This window comes from Chinchilla lanigera, unplaced genomic scaffold, assembly GCF_000276665.1.
Source record: "Chinchilla lanigera isolate Chin_1 unplaced genomic scaffold, ChiLan1.0 scaffold00139, whole genome shotgun sequence".
Lineage (NCBI taxonomy): Eukaryota > Metazoa > Chordata > Mammalia > Rodentia > Chinchillidae > Chinchilla > Chinchilla lanigera.
In genome coordinates this window covers 1,648,112-1,658,385 of record NW_004955540.1, presented here as the reverse complement: position 1 = coordinate 1,658,385, position 10,274 = coordinate 1,648,112, and the positions used below count along the sequence as shown (strand labels likewise).

At 46.1% G+C, this 10,274-nt stretch overlaps 2 long non-coding RNA genes across 2 annotated transcripts in view; one reads left to right on the top strand and one right to left on the bottom strand.

The window, feature by feature from the left end:
- Window positions 1–1,586, bottom strand: part of LOC106147294 — a 3,141-nt gene extending 1,555 nt beyond the window's left edge. The window contains exon 1 of the long non-coding RNA XR_001232122.1: window positions 1,557–1,586. This is a non-coding gene — a long non-coding RNA (uncharacterized LOC106147294). The remainder of the gene's footprint in view (window positions 1–1,556) is intronic.
- Window positions 1,587–3,234: 1,648 nt separating this feature from the next.
- LOC102024275 lies at window positions 3,235–5,811 on the top strand. The gene is made up of 3 exons (XR_264819.2): window positions 3,235–3,340; window positions 4,217–4,368; window positions 5,272–5,811. It is a non-coding gene; the product is annotated as an uncharacterized LOC102024275 (long non-coding RNA).
- The last annotated feature ends 4,463 nt before the right edge of the window (window positions 5,812–10,274 follow it).

Below are 10,274 nucleotides of genomic sequence, written 5' to 3'. Positions count from 1 at the left end.
TTTCTGAAAGATTTCCCACATTGCTTACATACATAGGGTTTCTCCCCAATGTGGGATCTTCTATGTCTACAAAACGTGGATTTATGAGAATTTTTTCCACATATCTCACATACATAAGGTTTCTCCCCATTGTGAATTCTTTTATGTACAAGAAGGTGACCATTTGATCCACCATTTATCTCGGTTTATTTCATCAGAAAGCTGTCGTGTGATGTCACAACATGACAAGAAGGTTAACTACAATGGAGGCTGAGATATGAAGAGAAAGAACACATTCACGTGATGGTGATTACACCGTGGTTATTATAACAATTTCATTTTAAGTACCATTGCCAACATTTATTCACATATAGTTTATGAAGTCATTGCATAAGTGTAAATGTATACAAAATGCTAAAAAAAGTGTAAAAACACATGAAAAGGGGACAAACCCAAGTAATTCATGAAATGTTAGCTATCAGTTGTCAATCAGAAATGGGATAAAATATACACTGTAGATTGCTAAAAATGTGTGGATTGTGTATCATCTGACATCAAGAACTTTGTCCTTTATTCGGAGGAGAGTCAGAAATAAAATTGGAGTTGTGTTTACTTTCAGTATTATCCCTGGGAGTCAACAAGCCCAGGGACAACTCTGGGCCTCACAGTTAGGGAGCATGAAGAGTGGAAACGGAGGCAGTTTGGAGCTACTGATGTCATTCTGTAAATGTCCACTGTTCCCACCTCTCCACTGTCACTGCTACAGCCAGCTGTGGACACCTGGGGACCTCTCTCCTCTCTGCCTCATGTTCTAGCAGCTCAGCCTCTTAGTTCCTCTGGTAGAGGCTGCCCATGAGCTTCATTAGGCAGATTTCAGTTGTTAATACAAAGGCAAGAAAAAAGTCTCAGAGAAAACTCACACCTCCAAAGTTGTTAGCATGTGACAGACCCTTTCATTGGTCCTGGATCCTAATAGTTTTGTCCGGTATGTGTTGTGTAAAGCCTAGGTGGGTCAGCACGTGATGGAATACATACCATTTTAGTCATGGCCCTGACCAAGGAATGACCTGTAGGGAAGAGCACAAAGGAGGAAGCCAGTGAAGAGTCTGCATTTGAGCAAAAGCTCAAAGGGTATGGACTCAGGTATGCAAAGGCCAAAGTTTTAGAGAAATAAGTAAGTGTTACAGATTCATAAGGGGCCTACAGAAGACACCTGTAAATAAATCTGTAACCAAATTCCAATAGACTCAAATAAAGGCCCTCATAAAGTTTCAAAAGAATTGAAGAACCTTGGAAGAGCAGCACTAAGTGTGAATTGTTTCAAACAACAGGGCGGTAAACACATGGAACTCCTTCCCTTTCGAAGTAGCACTACTTGAAATGAAAACATTCTCTAAGAATTTAGATACGTCAAGGGGAACAGAATCTTCCAGGGTTGATGCTCTAGACATGTAAGGGATGATTGAAAAATATGGGTGAATACTTAAATTTTAAAAAATTTATTACAGTAAAAGACATACTGGTCCCACTCAGGATACTCCTTCTTGCTTGGAACACGTTGATTCCAGTGTACTTACCACCTTCTGAAGCAGTGCCAGAAAGTCCTCTTTCACGAATTCACGATCAAACTGTGGTAAATGCTGTTGCTCAGGGCTATCCAATTAAAAGGCAGGCTTGTAAAAATATTAGGGTGTGTTCTTGTCCTTCTTATTCTCTGGGTCTGGGGGCACTTGACTTCTGGCTCTTCCAAAGTCAAAATGGCCATGAATGGTAAATGTTTTGAATTGATTCAGGACACCAGGGCAGCCACAAGAGTACAGCTAAAGACACTCATGAAAGAGGACTTCCAGAACTGCTTCAGCAGGTGGCAAGAATGATGGGATAAACATGTCTGAAGGAAGGGATAGGTATTTTGATAGGTGTTAACAACAATGTTTCTTTTACTGACATAAATTTTAAAAACTCATCACCATATTTTTTTTATTACATTGCATAGCTCTACTCATGGAGGACAATCATGTCCACCCCCAGTGCCTCGTCAGGACAGTGTTGGACAAGAGTACCATTCATGAGTAAGCCCAGCACAGACAGGCCTCAGCAATGTTTTCTTTTTCAATCTTTCCTGTCCCTTCCCTTCTCCTTTTTCCTTCCCTCCCCTCCTTCCCTCCCTCCCTCCCTCCTTCCTTCATTTATAGTACTAGAGATAGAGCACATGGGCACTCTACCACTGAGTACATCCCAGCCCTCCCTGTTTGCCTGTTTATTTCTATGTGGAGACTGTCTTGTTAAACTGCCCAGCAGGCCTCCAGCTTGCGCTCCTCCCGGAACGCCTTCCAAAGCCCTGTTCTGAGAGTAAACAGGGAGAGTCGCTAGGTATTGGATGGGTTATTTTTGGATGGGGATGGACACCATCACAGCTAATGTCAGGAGTGGATGACTAAGTGAGTAAGTGAAGGAATGGGTAGACGATGATGAGTAGAGGACTTTGGGTAATTTTTATTTTGAAGGAGCAGTAGATTCACTGGAAGTTGCAAAAATGGACACAATGTTCACACTCCTTGCGGGGAGCTGGTGCCTGTATACAACACAGTTCACTTCCTTTTCTCATCCCTTCCCTTCCCCTCTTTCTCTCCCTTCATCTCTTGGTCCCCTTTCTCTTTGTGAAAGATCCACCTCCCTGCTTCCTATTACCCATCTTTCATTTTGGTCTATGTTTAGACTTTGGGTTTCTCACATAAGAGAAATCACATAATCTTTAAGCTTGTGTGTATGATTTATGTTAGTTAACATTACCTTCCCAGTAGTGACATTTTATAAAGTACAATGTCAAACTCAAGAAATTGACCTTGGGACATAACTGTTAACTAGACTGCAGGCCTTATTCCATCTCAGCATTTTTAAGACTGTGTGTATGTGTGTGTGTGTGTGTGTGTGTGTGTGTGTGTGTGTGATTTCATCCATGTGTGGAATCGTTTGAGCACCATCACACTGAATGTACAGACTATTCCATGAAAGAACTCCCTGCCACCTCTTTGTGTTTCTACTCTCCCATTTTCCTTCCCCTGGCAACCACTGATCTGTTCTGCATTTCTATAGTTTTGTTACTTTGAGAGTGTTAGTAGCTGTCATGATTTGCACTGGTCTGTTGAAGGATTGCCCTTTGGAGTGGAGGGGAGATGGACCTTTAAGGGGTGGTCCTAGTGGGAGGTCCAAGCTTGCCCCTCTGCTCTCTGGCTTCCAGCTATGCTGTGTGGTTGTGATCACTCCTCCATGCATGTTCTCCTGCTATTCTGATGTCATCCACCCCAGGTTCTCGCCAAGCCAAGCAGAAGTCTGTGCCATGACCCGATCCTCCACGACTGTGAGCTAAGTAAACCTCTTTTCTTTATGAAGTGCCCATCCTTAGAGATTTTGTTATAGCAGTAGGAAATGGACTAATTCAAAGTGGAATCATGTTTAAAAGCTGTGTAACCTTTTGAAATTTTTTTCACTATGCATAATGCCATTGAGGTCCATGCAGATTGTTGCAAATAACAATAATTCATTTTGTGCTGTTATTGATCAATGTTCCATTCTGTGGAGGTACCAGTTTTCTCTACCATTCACCCACTAAAGGACATAGATGTCCCCCCACCAGTATTTTGCTATTATGAATAAACCGCTATGAACATTTGTGTATAAGTTTTTATATGAACATAAGTTTTCATTTTTCTGGGAGAAATGCCCAGGAGTATAATTGTTGAGTCATACAGTAAGTGCTTTTCTTTTTTTAATTTTGTAAGGAACTGGCAAACTCTTCTATGGTGGCTGACTGTACCCTTTCACATTTCCAACAGTAGTGTGTGGGGATCTGGTTCCTCTGCATCCTCAGCATTTGGTCTCACTGTTTTTTTATCTTAGCTATTGCAAGACATGTGTGTAAGGATAGTTATTGTGGCTTTAACTTGAATTCTCTTAATGGCTAATGATATTGAGCACTTTTTCTTGTGTTTATTTGCCATCTGTCTCTCCTCTTTGCTGAAATATCTGGTCTTGTCTTCTGGCCATTTTAAAATTGGATTGTTTGTTTGTTTTTCCACCATTGAGTTTTCAGAGTTCTTTATATATTCTAGATGCAAGGCGTTTGTAAGAGATGCAGCTTGCAAATATTTTCTCCCATCTTCGGATTGTCTTTTCACCCTCTAAACAGAATCTTTCACAGCACAAAAACAAATCATGTTTTCAATGCCTGTTTCAGAAAAGGCAGCTCCAGCTTTGAGGACCCTGGACACCATCACCCACTGGCCCCTGCTCCCAGGGCAGGTTGCAAGCGGATGCCCCGTTGGCTGTGATCACTCGGCTTCTCTGTAGCTCGCCCACCATGCGCTCGGTGCTGCTCAGTGGCCACAGGTGTGTGTGTGTCAGGGCATCCCAGAACGACGATCTGAAAAGGAGCGGTTCCCACTGACAGAGCAGCTTGCAGGGCAAGTCCTGACTTGGAAAGTCCGTCTGCAGCGTCGTCTCCTTAGAAACCCCGGAAGTGCCCCTCCTCAGTGAGAGCGAGCGCCATTTCCAATTCCATGAAGCCTCTCAGGCCATTTCACTGCAATCCGCCGTCCTTGACAGCTGCGAATTCATCAGGGCATTTGATCAATAGCTAAAACACGCATGGCATTCACATCCAGAAGCAACCCCCAGTTTGGGTGATCCAGAGTACTTGTCTACACTGATTGCATTTACCATTCGGAAGTCCAATCCACTCTGGATCACAGCAGCCTGGGGCTCGGTTGAGGGTTACTGCCATGGATATCCCAAGCAAGGGGATCTTATGACATGCTGGCTGGAGGGAACGGATTATAAATTCCTTTTATGTAAATTTCCTCAGGGGGCGGGATGGAGGTTAAAAGGAAAACAATCACACTTCGGTCATTTTCATTCAGGGTAACACAATCCTTTGATTCCTTGTTGGGAAGAAGGCAACAGCTGTCCCATCACGAATGGTGAGACATTTTACTCGATATTTTTGCCGGAACCAATCTGTAACCATAATTTTGACGTAAGGGTTGCCCTGAGCTGTGTTTTTAAGAGGAAGATAGATTTTTTTCAAACATATGACGTATGCCAACTGGCCTCGGACATGAAGGATTAAGGATGAAACCGCCGACGCCAGTTTCTGAAGTGCACACAGAAATCACACCCTCCCGCCTTCCTCTGCGTGGGCTGAGGGGTGGGAGGACACGAGCTGTTAGGTAAACAGGGTGGGGAGAGCCGGAAGGTGCGCTCCACCGCATTCACCGTTGCCTTTGGCTGCAGCCCGCCAGTCTCCTGTGGGATGTCCCTGGCCCTGCCGTCACCCCTCCTGGTCCCTGCACAGCCACCTCTCATCCTACAGCGCTGCAGTGTGGATGCACCGCTGTGGTCATAGCTGTCATCGTCGTCCCCTACTGTGGGCAGCTGCTTCTGGACCGCACAGCTCATCGTCTGTCCCTCCTGCTCAGTGGCATTGCTGCTAAGTGGGGATGCCTGCATGGGGATCCAGGTGGCCCTATCTCAGAGCCCATCTACTCAATTCTTCCTGCTGTCTGCTCCCAACAAACCCTATGTCCGTCCTTGATCTCTGCCTCTAGCCCAGGGTAATACTCCTGGCTGTTTTCCTCAACAACACAAGAGAAATGTAGAAGGATTGCTAGGTAAATCATCTGGAGAAATCAGTACTTCTTTGGGACTTCTGGCTGCTTTGGGTGGGGGAAATTTTATCTTTTTCCACCTTCCTCTACAGGAAAGGGAAAGAGATGGTAAGGGCATGAGAAAGCGATAGCCACATCCCTCTTTATCAGGTGATGGGCGAACAGCTTACAGGTGGTGACATTTAAAGGAGTCCAGAGACTCAAGCTCCTAGTGGTCAGAGCTCTGGATACACTTGCCTATGGGGCCAGGAAGAGCTGGAGGCCAGGGAGCCAGGTGCCAGCTCTCAGAGTGCTTGGTTTCTGCCCAGTCTGTTGACTGCTGGATTGCTCGCTGCTGGACTGGGAGCTGACCAGGTAGTGGTTTGATGAATATTTGCAAAATGAATGAGTGAGAGAATGAATCGATGTAGCAGTTGCAAAGGAATGACACTTTTCCATCTGCCATCATCTTGGTCACTTTTCTTGTTGCAGGGACAAAACACCCTACACCCACAAAGTCAGGGAAGGAGAGGTTGACAGTTTTGGCTCACATTCCAGTCCACAGCCCCCTGGCTCCAAGTCAGGATGCATGGCAGAGAAGCATAGTAGAGGGGAGCTGCTCACAGCAGGCATTTGGGAAACAGAGAGAATGATGGGAGGAGCCAGGGAGGGAGAAAAGCCCTTCCAGGCCATACCTCCTCTTCTGACCAGGCCCCACCTTCCAACAGCAAGTCAGCTATGAGCCCCCATCATCCAAACACCTTCCAAAAGCTCTGCTGATAGGTGCATGAGGCTCTTGGGGACACCCATGTAGGAACCATAATAGCCATTGAGTGCCATTCTTTGAGGATGTGGTGTTTGGAGCTGTAGCAGCCACCTTACAACTATGAGGAGAAGCCAAGAGAACCTGCAAGAAGGCGAACAAGGTCCCTGCTGTTCCTGAATGATGAAGCAACCTGGGAACTTTCTCCTCTGGGTTTCTTGATACATGAGATACAATAATAACTCCTTGATGCCTAAGTCACATTTTGAGGGTATTCGTCATTTGTAGGTGTAAATTCTAACCGGTCCAGCATGCTGTGTTCACACTGACTGTGTGCTTTTCTATTATTCTGTAAGTTACTTACTGGGGAGGGTAATCTTATCCCTGGAGTTTAGCAGATAGTCAAAATTCAGTAAATGTAAATTCAATGAAGTATTTCTTTTTTAAAAATAATTTTTCCACTCAGAGTCACAGTTAAGGGTGTGTGCCAGACAACATCTGTCTCATTTTGGAGATAGCCCTTGAGTGTTGGGGAGTAGGACTACGTCAGTGAATCCAAAGTGAGTAGCCCCAGGGGTTTATGGAAATGAAGGCTCTGACATACATGCTAAATCATCTCAGTGGATTAACTAGTGCTATTTGAGTTGTTTGTTCAGAACTTTATTTATAGAAAAGCTTACTACAACACCCAGAATGTAGTGTGTGACAGATAAAAGTGTGATTAAGGAAGGGAAGGGTGCTGGCGCTTACAGACCCCCTTGTTCATGCAGGGCCTCTCTCCTCTCCTGTTGGGGTCCCTGAGACCCCCTTTCTGGAGTCCTCCCCTGGGTCAGTGGAGCATAAGATAATAGCTCCTTCCATGATCTCAAATCCATCAAATGCCTTGTCCTTTGCTTGATCCTGAGCTCTAGTGAAATATCAGAGGTCACCATTAGCTGCTTGAAGGTTTGTGAGATTCCATTTTTATTGAAATGTTGGGAGGACTGCAGCAGCTTTGGCTAAAAATGGTGCAGAGGATAGGAAGGCAAGGCCATGTGGGAGGCCACGCAGCATCCTTGTTCCTTCAGTGCACACATGGGATTTTATGGCTTGTTGCTCAGATGAGCTGAATCTGCCATACCAAAGGGAACCTCTGCATTTTGGAGAGCCCTGTAAACTAGCAGGAGACATTCACATGTGCCCTGGGCTCTTTGTTTGTCCTAATCTTGAGGAATCACTTTGGATTCACGTGCAGATGCGCAGAGAGGCCGGTGTCTTTTCACACTTCCACACTCACAGTAAACTATGTCCTGATCACCTCAGATCTCTTGGGTGCTGAAATGCACATAGTGGAATCAGATTCCCACGTGACCCTCAGGGTTTGGTCCCTCTGCAGCAGGAAACAAGAGTTTTGAAACTGTGCCTCATGTTGGAGGGTCTGCATGGGGCTGGGTGGAGGATGTGCTGAGGGTGACATCATACTTAGATCATTAATGACCTCACATGAGAAGCTTTGGAACTCAGCACAACTCTGAGATCACTACACTGCTCCCTTCACACTTTAACTGTCTTCCAGTCCCTTCGGCCCTTCCAGCCTGTATTTGCTGAGCCTTTTTAAATCACCAGCTGTTGTGTGAGGAGTTGAGGGCACTGCAGCAAATGGGCCAGGTGTTCTACTGGTGTCATTGAGTTCACACTGGAGCATGGAAGACAATGATAAACAAACACGTACCAGACAATGCCAGGCAGCAGAAGTACTATGAGGAAGAAGGTGAGCGTCATATACAGGAGCCACACAGGTCCCTCTTGGCAAGGGGTATAAGTGGCCGAGATCCACAGCGGTGAGTCCTGGTTCTATCATGGTGTGTGCGCTGGGAACAATGTTCCCCTGCTCATGATCAAAGATGGCAGCAGTACTAGAGCAAACATGGGACTCACTGATGGTTAGGGTTTGTTTTTGGGTTAGGGTTAAGAGCCATTACAGTCAAATTTCTTCCCGCCCCTTCCTCCCTCCCATCTTCCCCACTCAGGGGCAGGTTTTCCCTGCAGCTTGACAGCTCTGTCCCTGGCCCACTCTCTATTTTCTCACATACTTTCTCTTATAAAAGTTTGTGTTCCTTATTCCATCCTTGCTTCTGCTTCTCAGGGGACCCGGGCTGATGCAAGACCAATGCAGCCTGAAGGCAGACAGGGTGACTTACAGCGAGGTTTACTTCAAATAAGTGGCCAGCAAAGGCTTCCACGGTGAGGGGACAGCTATCTAACGACTGACTGGAGTGAGGGATGGACTCAAGCACACACCTGGGGAGGAGCTCTGAGGATGGGGCGGTGGGGGGGACAAGGAGCACAGCTACCACTTGGAGACCCAGGCCTCTGAGAGGCAGGAGCAGCTGTGGGTGGGTCACGGGGTCCCTCCAGCCTGGCTCCACCATCTCCTTCCACCTGAGCAAGCTGTCTTTATCTGCTCCACATAGACAGCCTCTCTGAAGGCGTCATATGAACAAAGATTTCAGGGTGTAAAATAAAAATGCCCTGGAGGTGCTCCCTGGTCTCTGGTCTGTTTTATGCCTCTACCAGGCCACTGGCCATGGGAGGTGGGCAGTGGGAAAGTGACCTTATCTGGAAGCCTAACTGTCACACAGAAGCACTGCATCTAAGTGAGGCAGGTACAGTAAGGGAAGTGGAGAAGCCATTAAAGGACTCCACACACCAATCAGTCGAGTTTGGTGGGAAGGTGAGAGATTGTGCATGTGGAGACTTCTCATTTTCATCCTACAGCAGGGCAGCAGCCAGAGAACTAAGTAGCAGAAGGGGACGAAGGATGGCTCTGAGCACTGAGGCTCAGCAGAGATGTGGATTCAAGGTTTGCTTTCTGCAGGTAATTTAGAGATTGTAGAGGCGGTGGAAGAGAGCGGCTATGCTCAAGGACTTTGGCTTCGAAATGTAAAATATTAATATTGCCCAGGAGGAAGGTGACAGAACTCACCTGTTACTGGAGGGTCGCCAATGGAATGTGTAGTATTTCCTGCACTTGTGGTAGAGCTTTCTCTCTCCCTCCTGGGCTTCCAGAGGAAAGAGGTGAGCAGCAGTGAGAGGCTGGCTGTGAGAAGATTTCTTCAGCCTTTGAAGGCAGTGTAGGGAAGGGCAGAGCCACTGAGGGGCTGGCATAAGACTCTGAAAGGAAGATGTGTTCACACAGTGGACCCAAGGAATCCTTGGGGCTCGGTTTAGAATTCAGTTTGTTTTTAAGGATGAGGTTCAACCAAAGAGTTTAAATTTACAAGTGTTTACAGACTCTTAAAAATAGTCTCTGAGATAGGTAGTACATGGCAACTCAGCCCGTTCTGTGAATTATCAAACACTCAAGAGCCTTCTGTCTCTCTGTTCTTCCATGTGTGTACCTCCTGTCCTCCTACCCAAGAGAGCTGCTGCAGTTCCTGCTGTTATATCTGGATGCAAGGTAGCAGGAACGAGAAAAGGAAGGAAGACTTGTTCGGTCCTTGCTACAAAGCCATGTACACTATTCCTTCCATACAGTGTCCTTATTCTCCATCACTGGCCAGAATTCATCTCATGGGAACACACAGCTGCAAGGAAGGTTGAGAAATGAATGATAATATTTCCAGTTTAAAATTTGGGATTTGCTCCATAAGATAGAAGAGGAGAATGGTTATTGGGAGGTAATTATCTGAATAAACTAGGGAGAAGTATGGGATACAGCATTCATTCATGAGCCACTGAATTGTTCACCCATTCACCCACTCACTCACCCACCCACCCACTCACTCACCCACCCACTCACTCACTCACCCATCCATCTAACTCACCTACTCACCCACTCACTCACCCACCCACTCACTCACTCACCCATCCATCTAACTCACCCACTCACCCACTCACTCACCCAC